At 41.7% G+C, this 20,114-nt stretch overlaps 1 long non-coding RNA gene across 2 annotated transcripts; it reads right to left on the reverse strand.

Annotated features, from left to right (window-relative positions):
- Nucleotides 1-1,098: 1,098 nt before the first annotated feature.
- Nucleotides 1,099-14,237, reverse strand: LOC130355377 (uncharacterized). Of its 2 annotated transcripts, none has more exons than XR_008888494.1 (3): nucleotides 14,103-14,237; nucleotides 2,174-2,273; nucleotides 1,099-1,597 (listed from the first exon to the last, which is right to left on the reverse strand). It is a non-coding gene; the product is annotated as an uncharacterized LOC130355377 (long non-coding RNA). The 2 variants fall into 2 exon arrangements; XR_008888493.1 differs by lacking the exon at nucleotides 14,103-14,237 and adding an exon at nucleotides 2,770-4,017.
- Nucleotides 14,238-20,114: the final 5,877 nt, after the last annotated feature.

Here is a 20,114-nt window from a genome sequence, read left to right on the forward strand (position 1 = left end):
ATCCGCAAATGGAGGAAGTAATACGTGAATCACATAACATGAGTTCTCAGTTCACTGTTACATTATGCAGCGCTGTGGATATGGCGTATCGGAACAGATAGGCTGTTACAGTCACTGGTGGCGAATGCTTCCGTTGTTTGTAAGTGTGTATACACCAGAGGAAAGTTTTGGTGCACGGCACCGCTCACTGGTAGATGTCCTGTGGAAGTGCGGTCGGGCTGGCACGGAGGCGTCCAGCTCAAAGGAGGATGCCCATCTGCAGGTGAGTAGAGGCTGTGTCAGTATGGCGGCTGGCACGGAGGGCTGTCCTGCCACAGGGGATGTTGTTGCCGCAAATTGTAGAAAGTAGAGGTGGCGATGTGGGAGCGGTGACCGGTGTTCCTCGTGTCTCTGATGCGCTAACAGCGTGCGAATGATGGTGGTCTCAAAGCTGGGGGCATCCAGCTGTTGCAAATGGATATTTGGGGATATACTGTAAGCATACAGTGTAAGTCTAGCTCTCAATAGTAGTATATTCTGCTAGACGCGTTTCAAGGCCTCAGGCCTTTTCTTCAGTAGGAATAGGTGTCAAAATAGTGTAAAAATGCGGTTTATATAGTCTCCTACTAATGATGTGTTAGAGAGTGTAAATAGATAGATGGGGAGAATTACTCTAAATAGGGCAAAAAGAAACACTGACCTAGGGAACGTAAAACAATCAAAGTACATTAAATTATTGTGCACATATAATTTAGTAAATACATAATATGTAAGCATACAGCCGGGATTATACCCGAATAGAATAAAGTAATCACATAGTACATAATAGATGAATACATTAGAGGTACCGTATATAGTGTGGGGTGAAATTAAGTGTCAAGGAAGACAGGGTGAAGAAAATACATCCTGATAAAAATTACACCATGTCACACTGCACGCCCAGGCAGTGGGGCAGGGGGAATCAACATTTAGTGATGAGTATAAAGATGACCATTGATTTAGTAGCTTTATATAAAATAGGCCTAAAACATGGGCCAAATATGCAGGAATCAAACACACAAGTGAAAACCAAAACACACCATTTCAAATACAAAAAGGGGAACGAAGGGGAAGTGAAAACCAATCACTCTGGGAATGTGAGTGCCAGTGCATGAGTGAGGTCGTGATAAGTGAGGGGAGTGTAAAGTGATACAATACCCAAAAATAAGAGAAGAATGTGAACAGAAATGCCATAAAAATTTAAATATAAGATTTATTCAAAATATAGGTATAGATAATGTGCCAACTGATTCGCACAGAACGTACTATATGAAGTTGCACAACTAAGTAAAGACCACCAAAGGTCTGCAAGGGGCACACAATACTGATAGAAATCCCTCGTAGAGGCCAAAACAATTTTTTAAAAATTAAAGAATCACATATAGCCAATCTAAGAGGCCAATGGCTGAAGTGTATATATACCAGGGTGCGAATTACACGCAAGTGGTATATGTAGGTACAGCATGTCCTCATGATGGTCATGAGCACTCAGGTCCACAAGAAGATAGCAGTAAAAGGAAGACGAGACCTCAAATTAAGGCATCATGGTCAGCAAGACATCAGGTAAGGCATCCATGATCTGAATAATAAAGATATAAGTGTATGAGTAAGCAAGCCACATAGAATTAAAATCACTTAAAACAAGGGATTAAAACCAAGAACACCCAAATTCTGAGCTCAAGCGTTTATCAAATACCATTACAGCGTAGATAGTAGTGAAGGAGAAAAAGGGGGATGGAAGAAAGAGGAGCAAAATAGAAAAGGGGGGGAAGGGGGGGGGGAAGAAAAAGGGAAGAGAAAGGAAAAGACAGAAAAAAGAAAGAGAGGAAAGGGGGAGGGAAAGGCGGGAAGAAGATGGGGGGGAGAGAGAAAAGAAAAAGGGTTAGGGAGAATGGGGAAAAGAAGGAGAAAAAGAAGAAGAGGGGGGGGGAAGAAAAGGGGGAAAGAAGGGGCCATGGGAAAGAGGAAAGGAAGGAGAAATAAAAGGAAGGAGAAAAGGAAAATAGTAAGAAAGGGGGTGAAGTGAAGAGACAAAAAGAGGGAAGAGGAAAAAAGGGGAGAAAAAGAGGAAAAGAAAAAGAGAAAATGGGGAAGAGGGAGAAGAAGAAGAGGAGGAGAAGGGAAAGGATTAGAGAAATGGTGCATAGCTGTCCACCTCGTTTATTCCTGAGGGAACTAATGAGTCCAGTTTAAATATCCAGCTCGTCTCACGTTGGGCCACTGTTCTCCAATTCCCACAGGGACATGGACAATACCTGTAAATGTGAGGAGAGTGCCGTCACTGTTATGTTTCAACTTGAAATGGTATGGAATCGTTTTGAGATGATGAATTTTGTCTTCATTTGCTGCAGCCCGAATGTCCATGACGTGGTCACGTATGCGGCGGCAAAATTTCCTTACCGTCATGCCCACGTATATCAGATTACAAGGGCATTGGGCAATATATACCACACCTTTGGTCAGACAATTTATCTTATGTCTGATATCGTAGGTATGCCTTCCCGAAGAGTCAGAAAATGTTGATGTTCTCTTTACACTGCTGCATGCAATGCTTCCACCGCAAGGGGAGCAGCCTGGTTTAGGGCCTTTGGAACCAAACAAATATGTGTCACCACTCTCATAATGACTATGCACCAAATGCACTAAATTGCTACTCCGACGATATGAATCAGCTGGGTATTCTGTCAATGACATATTCAAAGTATTATCCAACTGTAAAATTGACCAATGACGCCTGATAATTTCCTTCACCTCATTGCTGTGTGTTATAGTCTAGGACACATCTCATCTGATCATTTGTTTTCTTGGGTGTAGATGTTCTGTGTAGCAGAAATGTCCGATCTGTCCGTTTTGCTCTCCAATACGCTTTGTTGATACTTCTTCTACTGTAACCACGTTCCCAAAACCTCTGTTCCAGATCGTCAGCCTGGTGTTCAAAATCCTGTTCCATGGAACACAGTCGTCTGGCTCTCAGGTATTGGCCAACAGGTATATTCTGAATTAGATGAGAAGGATGGGCAGAGTTGGCGTGTAAGAGAGTATTGGCCAATGTGCTTTTGCGATACAGGTTTGTTTGCACGAATCCCTGTTCGTCTGTGGAAATCTGAATATCCAAGAATTCAAGATTAGTTCTACTCGCTTTATACTTCAAGTGAATATTGAAGTTGTTATTATTCAAATAAGCCATAAAGTCATCTAATTCATTTGTGGTCCCCTGCCAAATAAATAGCACATCATCAATATAACGACCCCATGAGATGACTGTCAGCGTAAGGACAGGTGTCCGATGTAAAAATGGTATTCTCCCACAGCCCCAAGAAGAGATTTGCGAATGAGGGCGCACATGCCGCCCCCATTGCGGTCCCTTGGAGCTGCAGGTAGAGGACCCCCTTAAAGATGAAAGAATTCCTGCTCAGCACAAAGGAGAGCAATTCCAGAATCAATGCACATAAAGCCGGATCAAGATCACTAGACTCAAGAAAATACTTTGTGGCAGCAATGCCATCTGCATGTCTAATTGAAGTATATAGTGATTCAACATCGCAGGTCACCAGTATGAAATTCTCATCCAGCTGTACCCCTTCCAATTTTCTTAATACCTCGTTAGAGTCTTTAATATACGAGGGAAGTATCTCCACCAATGGCTTTAAATAATGATCAATGTACTTACATATAGGTTCCGTAAGTGAGTTTGAGCCGGATACAATTGGTCGTCCGGGCGGTGTCTTGGAGTTCTTGTGTATTTTAGGCAATAAGTAGATTGTTGAGATGGTAGGGTGTTGCCCCAGAAGGCCTTCTCTTTGTTTTGGGGGATAAGATACCTGTATCCACAGCGTTGTCCAAGAGTTGTCATAAGAGCCATTATCTGGGACTTAACCCTTTCCTAGTTTACACTGATATTTTTACCCTGGGCAATTTTCTCTGTGTTTCCCCAACTGATAATCATTATTTGTTACTTTTGGCTATGTAATTATGAACTTGGTGAAGCCCTGTCAAGACCCCCCCTCTTTCTGTCTCTGTGATCTTGGAGTTGTATCTCTATATTGTGTATTTTATGTTCTTTAAATATTTGTTCTTCTTCTGCATTTTGTACTAATAAAATTTTGTGAATACGTGTTACTTGGATCTATATATGCTTTTTTCTTTGTAGTATTGGTTGGTATCTGGCTGAGAATGAAAATATAGGGAACCACACACGATTTTTGGAAATAAATAATAATTAAAAAAAACGTGTGGGGTTCCCCCTATTTTCATTTTCAGCCAGATATCAACCAAACAGTAACAGCCTGACATTGCCAGGGTGAGCGAGGACCATTGTTACTGGCCCTCCCTAGCCTAAATTACGACTCTTCCCAGCACATGAGTGGCGGTGGGTACTGGGGTAATAATTGGGAGTTAACACTAGCTGTTTTTGAGGCTAACTCTAAGACCAAGCTTAGTACTGTACACCATCTATAAGACAGCTTCCACTACTAAGCCTGTAGAGCAAAAAAAAAAAACACAACACGTTTAAAAAACTTTTATTCCAAAATACAACCCCCCCACAAGCCCTCATTAACCTTTTTATTAATATTATATAAAAAAATAAATTAAAAAAACATGGGTCATCGTTGTAGTGAATCCGAAGAAGTCCTAAAACGCATAACGGATCTGAAAAACACAAAAATATGTTAGTACATTTATCGGGCTCTCCCCTGGGGAGAACGCCCATAAAGCAGTGTTTCCAAACAGGAAGCCTCCAGCTGTTGCTAAACTACAAACCCCTTTATTTCCAGACAGCCTTTGGCTGTCTGGGAATGATGAGTGTTTTAAGTTAACAACAGTGAGCCTCCAGTTTAGCAACATCTGGAGTCATGATGGGAGTTGTAGTTTAGCAACAGCTGGAGTTACCCTGTTTAGGAACAGTAAGACTCCAGCTGTTGCTAAACTACAACTACCATGATGGTAGTTTAGCAACATCTGGAGGCACCCCTTTTGTAAACTACAACTACCATGATGGGGGTTGTAGTTTAGCAACAGCTGGAGACACCCCGTTTCTAAACTTCAACCTCCATGACGGGATTTGTAGTTTAGAAACAGCTGGAGGCACCCTGGTGTTAAAACGCCAGCCGCATCTACCACCAGCCCGCTAGCTGTTGCAAGACTACAACTCCCAGCATGCCCTTACAGGTCTTGGATGAGTGGTTAATACAGGCCGGTGGCCGGGGCAGCCTGGTGCTGCCGCTCATCTGCCCCTGCCACCGCCGCTCATCTCACCCTGCCGCCGCCACTCTTCTTGCCCCAGCGCCGCGGTTCATCTCACACCCACACTACCTCTTGCAAGACTACAACTCCCAGTATGCCCTTACAGTGAGGACATGCTGGGAGTTGTACTTGGCGGGTGGTTGATGCAGGCCGGTGGCCAGGGCAGCGGAGGCCTCCCAGAAATATGAAAGTACACCGTACAATTAGCCCTGCCTCATTTTCAACATCAGCTTTGCTACCAGGCAGGGAAGTTACAATCATACAACAGTCTTTTATCTAAATAAGCAGGGGAGAACACGAAGCCCTGCTTTCGAAGAAGAATTGCAGACAGATCATGTCTTAGGCGAAGAAGAATGTCCTATCTAAGCAATGCACATCAAGGGGACCCTCAACATACAGGACGACTGGTATAGCCAGAACTCTCTACTTTCACAGATTTTTCAACAGAACATTTAGAAATAGGGACGCCAAGACCCGGACGCAATGGCAACGATTGACAACAAGAAACTACTGTTTTTATTCCCTGGCTAAAAAGGGATGACCCCTAGCTATGGATGGTCCGTCTGTCTGATAAGCTGGAAGAAAAGATTTGTGTATGTGTTTCCCCCAACTCCTTTGATTTCGTTTTTGTTCGGAGAAAGATCTGCAGAGGCTAAAACCAAACAGGCTTAAAATGTATCTCTCCTCCACAAATGCACAGTTGGGTGGTGTTTTTTGGGTGTTTCAATCATAGCACTGTTCTTTAGAGCTTTTAATAAATTAGGACCATCTTTCCACGATCTAGTGACTTCATTTTATATCATTTATGTTCAGATCCATTTAAACCCCTGGATTTAATTGACCTGAAGTGGGTCTCTCAAGATTTTGTTTTTAATTGCTATAACCTTGACAAGAAGAATTAGTTGCATACAAAATTTTTAATCTAAGGATACTACCAGAAGTGGTCGTTTTACGTGCCATTCCAGGTTTTCTACCTAAAGTGCCATCCTCCAGGAACCTAAACCAGGAATTTTGGACTTTCAGTATTACAGGATTCTGAAGACAATAGCGTGCACTTACTGGATGTGAAGAGAGCTATTATTTTCTTTATTTTTTTATTATTTTTTATTATTAATATAATTATAATGTATTATTATTTTAAAAACATATAAAATGCTCTTATTGATAATATGTCTTCTGTTGCTTCAGGGGATCCTAGAATCCTAGATTAAAGCAGATTTAAAAGGGTTAATAAGGAATTCAGAGTTCACCAGAGGAAAGTCATAGTGAATATTTCGGTTTCTCATGAGATGAACCCTTCTGTACTTACATTTGTTTATTTTTTTCAACAGGACCTCACATTTAAAAGTTTGGCATTAGCTCATTCTGGCTTTTAATCTGTTATTGTGGTTATTCATTTGCATTGTACCATAGTAAAAATTGTCTGTATACAGTTAACCTGAGGTTTTGTTTTGTGTTTTACTACTTGGAAATATGAATGCTCTTTTTTAACCTTCAGATAAATGTCTACCACATACCACTAGTCAAACACCGATGTCATTGATCAAAAAGTACCCTGTATTTCCCTATGGCATTTACAGCAGTCAACTATTCCTCTGTACTTGCCATCAGCCTTAGCCAGCCCACTAACTGGCAGATATTTGTTATGCTGGAGATATCGAAACTTATTTATGAGACAATCTTTCAATTCCTTCCCTTGGATCTTGTCATATTCATTTCTGTTGCATTTTCCATTCCATTTTGTATTGTAATAGTGTATAAAGTGATAGATGTTTAGTAGTGTGTAAAATCAATGTAGTTGGTAGTGTCCCAGATCGCTATCTGATGCTGGGTTTCTGCTGGTTCCTGTCCACTCCATACTAACTCTAAGTATTTGTTGTGAGAAACTGTATTAATTAACCCCTATATAAACCCTGTAGATTATTGAAAAGAGTGGGGGATGATGTATCACTAGCTGCTCTTCCCAAAGGGGAACAGGCAGTGCTACTGTAACCAAAGGACCACATAAGGCCTACTGCTTTCTGTGTAAGAGTAACACATCCTATTCTAAACTTTATACCTGAATCCAGAACCTGAGGCATCAAAATCTGTATTTCTGAACCAGAGTGTGACGATAATGCCAAAGACTTCATAGCAAATATCCCAGACCTGTATTAGGCTTCTAGACCAGGTTTAGGAACAAGTAGGGACAAGTAACTAAATAATATAATATGCCTAGCAGAACCACATAAAATGTATGAGGAAATTTCTTGTATATTTCTGAAGGTATAACCCATGTGAGCTAACCAGGAGTATTTAAAACCAACTCGGGTGCAACATCCTTTAAACTTACACTTAAGGAGAGGTTACACACTGTAGCAGCACCACCCCTTTATTTACATAGGGGTAACCTTTTCTCTGCCACCAATATTGGAGTGAGAGACTGAACTATATTGTATTTGACACTCTCTCAAATAAACGACCCATTGCACCTCCTCCTTGTATCCATGTACAGCGGGGGATCAAAAGTTTGGGCACCCCAGGTAAAAATGTGTATTAATGTGCATAAAGAAGCCAAGGAAAGATGGAAAAAATCTCCAAAAGGCATCAAATTAAAGATTAGACATTCTTATAATATGTCAACAAAAGTTAGATTTTATTTCCATCATTTACACTTTAAAAAAAAAATTAAAAAAATGGCATCTGCAAAAATTTGGGCAACCTGCAGAATTTATAGCATGCACTTCCCCCTTTGCAAAGCTGAGACCTGCCAGATTGCTCTCAATCATCATCTGGGAAGACCAGGTGATGTCAATCTCAAAGGATTTAAATGCCCAGACTCTTCTGACCTTGCCCCAACAATCAGCACCATGGGTTCTTCTAAGCAGTTGTCTAGAAATCTGAAACTGAAAATAGTTGACTCTCACAAAGCTGGAGAAGGCTATAAGAAGATAGCAAAATGTTTTCAGATGTCAATATACTCTGTTAGGAATGTAATTAAGAAATGGCAGTCATCAGGAACAGTGGAAGTTAAAGCAAGATCTGGAAGACCAAGAAAAATATCAGACAGAACAGCTCGCAGGATTGTGAGAAAAAAAATTCAAAACCCACGTTTGACTGCACAATCCCTCCAGAAAGATCTGTCAGACACTGGAGTTGTGGTACACTATTCCACTATAAAGAGATACTTGTACAAATATGGTCTTCATGGAAGAGTCATCAGAAGAAAACCTTTTCTACGTCCTCACCACAAAAATCAGCGTTTGAACTTTGCAAATGAACATATAGACAAGCCTGATGCATTTTGGAAACAAGTTCTGTGGACCGATGAGGTTAAAATTTAACTTGTTGGCCGGAATGAGCAAAGGTATGTTTGGAGAAGAAGAGGAACAGAATTTAATGAAAAGAACCTCTATCCAATTGTTAAGCATGGGGGTGGATCAATCATGCTTTGGGATTGTATTGCAGCCAGTGGCACAGGGAACATATCAGGAGTAGAAGGAAAAATGGATTCAATAAAATTTCAGCAAATTTGGGATGCTAACTTGATGCCATCTGTGAAAAAGCTGAGGTTAAAGAGAGGATGGCTTCTACAAATGCATAATGATCCTAAATACACCTCGAAATCCATGGGAGATTACATCAAGAGGCATAAACTGAAGGTTTTGCCATGGCCTTCACAATTTCCTGACCTCTACATAATTGAAAATGTATGGATAGACCTTAAAAGAGCAGTGCGTGACAGACAGCCCAGAAATCTCAAAGAACTGGAACACTTTTGTAAGGAAGAATGGACAAAGATACCTCAAACAAGTATACAAGCTTTTACAAGCTGTGATACTTGACAAAGGGGGCAATACAAGATATTAACTCTGCAGGGTGCCCAAACTTTTGCAGATGCCATTTTTTTGTTTTCTGTTATTTGGAAAGTGTAAATGATGGAAATAAAATCTAACTTTTGTTGACATATTATAAGAATGTCTAATCTGTAATTTAAAGCCTTTTGGAGATTTTTCCATCTTTCTTTGGTTTCTTTATGCACATTAATACAAATTTTTACCTGGGGTACCCAAACTTTTGATCCCCACTGTATCTGGTATTCCTGTGCCCACTCCCATCTTGGGCACTCCAATTTCCATCAGCCTGCCACTGTACTGGGGTGTGCCCAATCCATACCACCACCAAGTGTAGGCCCGTCATTAAAAGACTATGTGGAAGACTAGGGAGAACATTTGGGACTGCATAACCATTTGAGCAACCTTGGACACAACTTAACATGGCATGAGAAGAACTATAAGTACCATCAAAACCTCTGTGCATTCCCCTGACCACCACAGTATCACCACATATGGAAATATTATATTATTGATCTTGGTAATTGCCTTAAACAAAAGTAAACACCAAATCCCATAATTGTTTTTTTTTTTTGGGTCATACCACATGTCAGATAAAGTAATCAAAAAGTCCTATTGGCCGCACTGTGGTACCCATAAAAAAAATCTCTGCAGAGGGAAATTTTTATACCTTTTCCTTTAAAAATAAAAATTACAACTTTTTTTTTTTTTTTTTTTAAATATGCTGAAAATTGTCCTGTTCTGACTTCTATAATGTTTATATTCTCCAGGTCTACAGGGCTGAATATAGGGCTCATTTTTTTGGCTTGATATCTGTAGTGTTTATTGGTCGCTAAAAATCATCAATTATGAAGTTTGTTTAATTTATGATGTTCAACTTGTTGGATCAAAAACATTACATTTTAGCTGTACGGACAATTCTGCACAGTGATACTAATTTATTTATACCTTATTTTAATTTAAAAAAGGGGAAAAGTGAAGCAATTTAAAATTTATATTGAGGGGGCTTTTTATGTTTCTAAGTACATTTATTTATTTTAGTTTTTATGTCCTTCTGGGGACTGTATTATCTCATCTCTCCATGGCAGCCATGCAGGGCTGCAGAAGTACCCCGGGTGTCATGGTAACCAATTGACACCCTGCAATGTTGCAGAGGAGCTTATCGGACACCCAACAGGTACTGTCATTCAACTTAATGCTGTAATAGTTAATGATTGTGGCATTTAACCAATTGGGGACATCAGACATAAAGGTATACCCCTGCCACCTGGGCCTTAATGCACCAGGGTGTACCAGAACACCTTGAAGTGTTAAGTCGCTTCATAGCTGTGAGTGTTAGTTACTATCAGTAGCCAGACACTTACCGCTAATGGCAGGTAGCGGCAGGATCATTAACACTTTAGATGCCGTGATCAATGCCTATCACAGCATATAAAGAATTACATCTTACTCTGCGACGTAGAAGTCTGATGAGCTAAGATTTCAGAGGAGGATCCCTTACCTGCTTAGCCAGGCTGTATCAGTGGATCCTGGATCATTATACATTGAATGCAATTTCATGATTGCATAAAAAATGTAATCACCCTTATATTCCCAGTTTACAAAAAATAAATAAAATCATAAATATATTTGGTATTGACGCATGCACTACTGTCCGAATTATTCAAATATGATGTATGTCGATCAAAAGTCCATCCAAAACAAAAATGGTACCGAATTAATCTACAGATCCCAGCGCAAAAAATGACAATCCCGTTTATGGAAAAATAAATAAGTTATAGGTCAGAAAAAGACAATTTTGGGTATACTGATTTTGTTAGACTTTTTTTTATCCGCTTGAAGATGCAGTAACTTTTCATTTGTGCACTTTCGTTTTTCTTCTTCTCCTAATCTAATAATAACAGGTGTTTGTAACCCCATTTCTCCTGAGTATGGAAATACCCCATATGATGTGGATGTAAAGTGCTCTGCGGGCGAACTACAATGCTCAGAAGAGGAGGAGCGCCATTGAGCTTTTGGAGAGAGAATTTGTTTGGAATGGAAGTCAGGGGCCATGTGCGTTTACAAAGCTACCAGAACAGTGGACCCCCCCCCCCTACCTGACCCCATCTTGGAAACTACACCCCTCACAGAATTTAATAAGGGGTGCAGTGAGCATTTACAAAACTGGTGTTTGACAGACTTTTGGAACAGTGAGCTGTGCAAATGAAAAATTTTATTTTTCATTTTCATGGACCACTGTTCCAAAAATTTGTCAGACACCTGTTGAGTGTAAATGCTCACTGTGCCCCTTATTACATTCCGTGAGGGGTGTAGCTTCAAAATGGGGTAACATATGGGGGGGGGTCCATTGTTCTGGCACCATGGGGGCTTTGTAAACGCACATGACCTTCAATTCCAGCCATATTCTCTCTCCAAAAGGCCAATGGCGCTCCTCTTCTGAGCCCTGTAGTGCACCAGCAGAGCACTTTACGTCCACGCATGGGGTATTTATATACTCAGAAGAAATGGTGTTACAAATTTGGGGGGGCCTTTTTCCTATTTCCCCTTGTGATAATGAACAATGTGGGATAACATCAGCATTTTAGTGAAAAAATTTAAATCTTTCATTTTCAACGAAAATTCTTCAAACACCTATGGGGTGTTAAGGCTCACCATACCCCTTGACACGTTCCTTAAGGGGAGCAGTTTTCAAAATTGGGTCAAATGTGTGTGCAGGGATATGTGTATATGTAATGTTTTACTCTTTATTATGTGTTAGAGTAGTGTAGTGTAGTGTTTTTAGGGTACATTTACACAGGGGGTGGTTCACAGCGAGTTTACCGCTGGGAGCTTGAGCTGCAGCGGAAAATTTGCTGCATCTCAAATTTGCTGCAACTACAACTCCCAGCATGCAGTGACAGCAGAAGGGTATGCTGGGACTTGTAGTTATTCAACAGCTGGAGGCACACTGGTTGAAAAACACAGAGAGTTTGTTACTTAACTCAGTGTTTCCCAACCTGTGTGCCTCCAGCTGTTGCAAAACTACAACTCCCAGCATGTATGGTCTGCTGGGAGTTATAGTTTTGCAACAGCTGGAGGCACACGGCTGGTAAACACTCATTAGGGAAACAGACAATGTTTCCCAACCAGTGTGCCTCCAGTTGTTGCAAAACTACAACTCCCAGCATACCCAGACAGCCGAAGGGCATGCTGGGAGTTGTAGTTTTGCAACAACTGGAGAACAGTTTGGAGACCACTGTGTAGTGGTGTCCAAACTGTAGCCCTCCAGATGTTGCAAAACTTCAACTCCAAGCATGCTCAGACTGCCCAGGCATGCTGGGAGTTGTAGTTTGGCAACATCTGAAGGGCCAGATGTTACAGAACTACAACTCGCAGCATTCCGAGACTGTCTGGGCATGCTGAGAGTTGTAGTTTTGCAACATCTGGAAGAGGACAGATTGGAGACCACTGTACAGTGGTCTCCAAACTGTGGCCCTCCAGATGTTGCAAAACTACAACTCCCAGCATGCCCGGACAGCCAAAGGTTGTCTGGGCATGCTGGGATTTGTAGTTTTGAAACTCCTAGAAGCAGCAGTGAAGATCACTTTACAGCGATCGTCACTGCTGCCTCTGCGTCCTCCACTTGCTTGCTGCTGATCCCGGTCCCCGCTGCCTGTGTCGGGCCTGAGGTATATCCTCACCGCAGCTCTCATCTTCCCCTGCTCTGCCCGGACTTCTAGGGGCGGGCAGAGTGGGGGAAAATTAACTTTAACCCCCCAGTCAGCTGAGACACTGTGATTGGTCCACAGGGACCAATCACAGTGATCGCTGACCAGGACCATCCACAGTTGGGCCTGGGAAAGCTTGCAGAAGTTGTCTCCCGCTGGTAACAGCGGGACTTCTGCCTGTTAACCCGTGCACTGCCACGTTTCACCGGGTTAACTGAATGACTTATATAAACGTCATGATGCACGAACTACAGTGACCCCCCGACATACGATGGCCCCGACATATGATCAAATCGACATACGATGGTCTCACAGAGGCCATCGCAAGTCGATGTCAGCATCGACATACGATGCTTTTATATGACTGGGCCATCGCATTAACTGCTATCCGACAGCGCAAAATGCTTAAGCTGCCGCCGGATAGCAGCTTAATGTTCCCTGTGTGGTGCGGTAAGTATTACTTACCCCTCCACAATGCTCCAGGGTGCCCTTCGGGTCCAGCGCTAGTCCTCCGGTGTCTTCTCGGCCCTCTCCGGTGATGTCAATACGGAGCTGCGCACGCCGTCCCATCATCCAATAGGAACGGCGTACGCAGCGACGTAATGACGTCGCTAAGTAGGCCCAGTATGGCCTTGCGGAAGACAGCGGAGGACCGGAGAAGACAGCGGAGGAACGGAGAAGACCAGGAGAGCCCAGCAGAGGCCTGGGGGACGCCATCGGGAGCGGCGGGACGCGGTCCGGAGCGGCGGGGACAGGTGAGTATGACTTTACTTTTTTACATTGCACAAATCCCTTAACATACGATGGATTCAACAAACGATGGCTCGTTTGGAACGAATTACCATCGTACGTTGATCGACCGCTGTACCAGCATAACATGACGTTTATATAAGTCATTCTGCGGGAAGTGGTTAGAATTCCATTTGGAAAGGCAGTATAAAAGGGTACATCAGGCAATATAGCCATAGCAACAGCTAGGCATACATCCTTTAACGCCAACGCGTTTCAAGTCAATAGACCATTAGTCATGGTACTAAAGGTCTATTGACCTGAAACGCATCAGTGTTAAAGGATGTATGCCTAGCTGTTGCTATGGCTATATTGCCTGATGTCCATCTACTACAAAAAATAGAAGAACTATATAAATCTGTATCGTTTTAATCGTATTGATCTACGGAAAAAAGAGAACGTAATTTTTAACCATAAAGTGCACTGCATAAAAACCAAACCCACCAAAAGTTGCCAAATTCCGGTTTTCTTAATTTTCCCCCACAAATATATTTTTTTGTTCACTGACCTGTGTTGCTGACTCTATACCATTAAAACGGAACTCTGCAAACACGCTGGCATTTCGCTCTTTTCTTGGATGTTGGTGTTGCCAGGTACCTGCCGTGCTGGACGCTTTGTTGGTGAGCTGATCTATCCATTTTTTGCCATTTTTTTTTTTTTGCTTCCTTTTATGGGAAAATAAAAGGTGTCAATACAAAGTGCAATTGGTTGTGCCAAAAAACAAACCCTCATATGGGTCTGTGAATGGAATGGATGCAATTTTCATTGCACTTTGAATGAAGTTAAATGCAAAAATCTAAATTGTGTCCTCAGGGCAAAAATGGGCTGTCACATCACCCAAAGTCTGAGAAGCGAGCTTAGCTCTGGAGCTCACTTCATAGTCTTGTAGCTCCATCATGTCATAAATGTACGGCTGCTTTCACACTATAAAATTCATCCGTTTTAAAGATCCGTTTGATGTTCCGTTATGAAAACCCTGAAAATCGGCCATTAAACGTCCGTTAGAAAATCCCATTATAGTCTATGGGATTTTTACATTATACGTTTTAATCCGTTATAGTCCGTTATGAATAACGGACGTTATTTTGTGACGGAAGATAGTAACGTGAGAAATAGTGCATACACTATTTCTTCCGTTCATTCTCCCGTCACAAAATAATGTCCGTTATTAATAACGAACTATAACGGATTAAAACGTATAATGTAAAAATCCCATAGACTATAATGGGATTTTCTAACGGACGTTTAATGGCCGATTTTCAGGGTTTTCATAACGGAACATCAAACGGATCTTTAAAACAGATGGGATGTGAAAGCAGCCTAAGGCTTATTTTGCCAAGGGTTTTAAGGGTATTCCAGGCATGCCTGGCATTAAGATCACTAATCTGAATAGCAGGATAACCTTTTAGTATAAACAATACTATTTGGTGGGAGATTAATCTCCAGATGTTCATTTTGCATTATTTGTTAATTCTTTAAATTAAATCCAGCCTAATAGTAAGAATAAGTGAAAATAAAATTTCCAGTAATATGAACACCAATTGCAATGTAATATCTATACATGTAAAACTCAATGGGGGAGATTTATCAAAACCTGTGCAGAAGAAAAGTTGACCAGTTGCCCATAGCAACCAATCAGATCGCTTCTTTCATTTTTTAGAGGCCTTCTTAGAAATGAAAGAAGCGATCTGATTGGTTGCTATGGGCAACTGGTCAACTTTTCCTCTGCACAGGTCTTGATAAATCTCCCCAATGTGTGTATGTATGTATGTTCCAGCATCACTTCCAAATGGCTAAAGATATTTCCATGAAACTTGGCACAATTTACTACTCTATTAACTAAAAATATAGGATAGGTTAATTAACCCTTACCAATCCACATTTGTGAGAGTCTGGGGTTTTTGTTTTAAGTCCCATGCAAGCCTATGGGAAATGTATTTTCCAGCATAACTTCCATATGGCTGAAGATATTTCGATAATACTTGGTACACATATTACTTATATGTCAAATAAAAATATAGTATAAGTAAAGGGGTACTGCAGTGGAAAACATTATTATTTTTTTTTTTAATCAACTGGTGCCAGAAAGGAAAACAGATTTGTAAATTACTTGTATTAATAAATCAGCTGCTGTATGCTACAGGGGAAGTTCTGACCATAATGCTCTATGCTGACACCTTTGTCCATGTCAGGGACTGTCCAGAGCAGAAGAAAATCCCCATAGCAAACCTCTCCTGCTCTGGATAGTTCCTGACATGGACATAGGTGTCAGCAGAGATTACTGTGGTCAGACATAAAAAAAAAAAAATGTGAAAAGAACTTCCTCTGTAGCATACAGCAGCTGATAAGTACTGGAAGAATTAAGATTTTTAAATAGAAGTAATTTACAAATCTGTTTAACTTTCTGACACCAGTTTATTTAAAAAAAAATGTTTTCCACTTACGTGAAGGATGGGGTTTCTGTTTCAAGTACCATGCAAGTAAATGGGACTTCCAGTTCCTTACACCACAAGCTCCGCTCTGCATCTCCTGGTAGGTGCATCAGTCCGGCTAGCAAGCCACACCCTCCCAACATGCCACGCCCCATCTCACAAAGCCACACCCACCATATGAGCCACACACTTTTATTTTCTACCGTTTTTGTGCATTAGTCTGGCTTGCAAATCACGCCCACTCCCACTCCACCTGAGGACAGGATATGAGGACGGCATAGGAGGATGAGATATGGGGACAGGATATGAGGACGAGATATGAGGACAGGATATGAGAACAGGATATGAGGTCGAGATTAAAGGACAGCATATGAGGATGAGATAGGAGGTCGGGATATGAGAACAGGATAAAAGGACAGGATATGAGATCGGGATATGAGGACAGGATGTAAGGACAGAATATGTGGACGAGATAGAACAGGAAATGATGACAGAATATGTTGACGGGATATGAGGACGGAATATGAGGAGGAGATATGAGGTCAATGTATGAGGATATGAGGATGGGATATGAAGATACGATATGGGGATGAGATATGAGGTCGGAATATGAGGACGGGATATGAGGTCGGCATATGAGGACAGGATATGAGGACAGGATATGAGGACAGGATATGAGGTCGGGATATGAGGGCGGCATATGAGGACAGGATATGAGGTCGGGATAGGAGGACAAAATATGAGGTCAAGATATGAGGATGGGATAGGAGGACAGGATATGGGTTCGGGATATGGGGTCAGGATATGAGGCGTGCATATGGGGTCAGGATATGTGGATGGGATAAAAAAAAAAAAAAAAAGGACAAAAAGGAGGACAAAAACTTCCTCCTTTGTTGCTTTTCCTACCCCACAAGGATTAGGTAGGGAAAAATGGGCAATGCCTGGTACTCAGCTAGTATGTTTTAATTAACATATAAACATAAAGGATATATGCATTGTAAGTGTATTTATGTAATGACTAATGCATTTCGTACTTTATTGAAACTTATGAGTAGGATGGTGCATCCACAAGCCGTGACTCACTAACTATATGTATTTAAATTGAAAAACTTACTGTACCTTCCATTGCATATTCCATGTTTTGAATACATTGAAAATCATAAATATGTTTAAACAATTTTATATACAGATTGTACAATGGCTTTGCAGGCCTTCCTTCTGAATAAAGACAGAAAGAACATACAGGGATAACCCTTGCATGAAATTTTTTTTTTTCATATTTTCACTAAAAGAATAATAAAATAAAGTAGTAAATAAAAAGGTATGAACTACAGATAGCTATCCTTGCTTCCTACTTAAAGTCTGGTTAAGTGTACTTAAACTACAACTGAAACAGCATTTGGGACACATACTGTATATCATCATTATCTGGGCACTGTGTTGGATTACCTGGGACTTATACTTTTTGACACCATACACAGGTTGTTTCTTTTGTTGTATAATAAAGCAACTTACTAATATATTGTTATTAGCCATAGTGCACAGATAGTCCAGCTCTTTTTTCTCCTTTGTAGCTATGACATCATGTCACACGCTCTAAATGCAGCTCTGTTCCTGCTCCCCTCCTCTGCTTAGGATGAGACCAGCAATGTGAAGAGGGGAGCTTGAATTACTGCTCATTAGATATTAAAGGGGTTATCCACCATAAGGTGATTGTAGTACGTACCTGGCAGACAGTAATGGACATGCTAAGGAAGGATCTGCGCTTGTCTTGGGGCTAAATGGCCATGTTGTGAGATTACATTAATACTGTGGCTAGCTTTTTGTGAACTGGTATTTCCTTTTTGAGTTCTCTTTTTCCTACAAATCCCATAATTACATTTTCCTCTCTCCCACACATCAGCCACACCACCCATTGAAACATAAATGAGCTGCATCCATTCAAAAGACCAGTGGTTTTCCATCAGGCTGCCTACAGCTGTTGCATTAGTTGCAGATTGATCTCTCTCCCACCAAGCGATCGCTCCACCCATTGAAGCAGACAGGCTCCCTGTCATCAGCTGACTAGTGAGTCAGGTCTCAGCCGCATTGCAACCTGAGAAAAATCTGAGACAACAGTCATTTTGTATGCTGTTAAAAATAAATATTGGGGTGAAAATCACAGAATTGTGAGAAAACCGTCACACACAAGTACAGACACTATATTATGAACTAAACTAACTTTACAGCCCCTGTTGCATAGTCAAATAAAAAAATTCCTGGAATACCCCTTTAAGGCAGCAGTTAACCTATTCGCAAGGCTTCCTGTTGCCTTTAAATCTAATGAGCAGTAATACAAGCCCCCCTTTTTACATCACTGGTCTCCTCTGAGGGGAGGGGGAAGGGATGGGAGCTCTGCTTTAAGAGTTTGTGAAGTGATGTCACAGCTACAACCCAGAAAGCACAACTGATAATAGAACATCTGTGCAGTATGGCTTAGAAAGAGATGGATGTTGCACAGTGTATGACTTTTCCAAGTCAATGGGTACTCTGTCTTCAAAGGCCTGACAACAGTCAAAATTCCGGAGCAAAAACGTGAAAGATGGCACTCCAAAATGGTTTTCAAAACAGGTGGTAGGTTTATTCTCCTATAGATGAGTCTCTTATCAGTTTTAAGGGGAGACTCATCTTCCGCCAGTATATTCCCTCGAAGTGGGCGCGGTATGGCGTGAAACTCTACAAACTTTGCGAGAGTACCTCCGGGTACACTTGCAAGTTTAGAGTATATGAGGGACGAGATTGCCGTATTGAACCCCCAGAATGTCCCCCCACTCTGGGTGTTAGCGGGAAACTCGTTTGGACCTTGTGCACCCATTGCTGGATAAGGGTTTCCACGTGTACGTGGATAACTTTTATACCAGCATCCCTCTGTTCAAATCCCTTTCCGACAGATCCACGTCCACTTGTGGGACCATGCGGAAGAACCAGAGAGACCTCCCTCTAAATTTGGTCAAGACACCTATCCCCAAGGGTGAGTCCCGTGCCCTGACCCATGATAACCTGTTGTTGGTGAAGTATAAGGATAAGAGGGATGTCCTTATACTCACCACTATTCATGGGAATGTCAGAACCCCTGTCCCTGTGCGAGGTACCGCGGGACCGGTCCTCAAGCCCGATTGTATTCTGGACTACAATCGGTATATGGGGGAAGTTGATCTCTCAGATCAAGTCCTCAAGCCATACAACGCCATACGGAAAACACGGGCATGGTACAAAAAAGTTGCGGTCTACATGGTAAAGGTTGCCATGTACAACGCTTTTGTACTATCCCAGTACGCTGGCAACACAGGGACATTTCTCCAGTACCAAGAAGAAGTCCTAAGGTTCCTTATCTTTGGCGACCGAGAAAGATCAGGCCGGACTTCCCAAGGGTCTGGAGTTATAGGCGCCAGGATCGTCCCCGGCCAGCACTTTCCAGGTGAGGTCCCCCACACTGGAAAGAAGGGGCGATCCCAGAAAAAATGCAGAGTGTGTCACAGGAAGGGGATTCGGAACGACATCATCTATCAGTGCGACACTTGCCCAGATAATCCGGGCCCCTGCATAGGCTGCTTCAGGGAGTATCACACTTCCATGGAGCCCTAAATTTTCCCTTTACATTTTGAATTGTCCATAATTTGACCAATGTACCAAGTCCAGAGTACATTCCAAATTTTAACCCCATAAAAAAAAAAAAAAAAAAAAAAAAAAAAAAAAAAAAAAAACCTGATAAGACCTCTGGTTTTTTTTTTTTTTTTTCAAAAAAATGGGTCATAGGTCACCCAGTCACTCTCATCGGGGACTTTTTATGTTGCCTCAAATGCGCAGCGCTCTCTCTCCACCTGAGCGGGTGCGCATTTGAGGCAACAGGTTAGGGACGACCACACACATCACATTCCCAGAATGATTCAGAGCATAGGGTTTGGGGCGGGCATATTTTTTTTAGTTTTGGCTATGCTCTGGGTCATCATTCTGGGAACATATCCTGTTTTATTATTATTTATAATTTTCTGGCCCACTGTACCCCACCTGTCTACCCCAGTTACGGCCCGTTGTTCCCCATAGTGTTC

The sequence above is a fragment of the Hyla sarda genome, chromosome 2, assembly GCF_029499605.1.
Source record: "Hyla sarda isolate aHylSar1 chromosome 2, aHylSar1.hap1, whole genome shotgun sequence".
Taxonomy (NCBI): Eukaryota; Metazoa; Chordata; class Amphibia; order Anura; family Hylidae; genus Hyla; species Hyla sarda.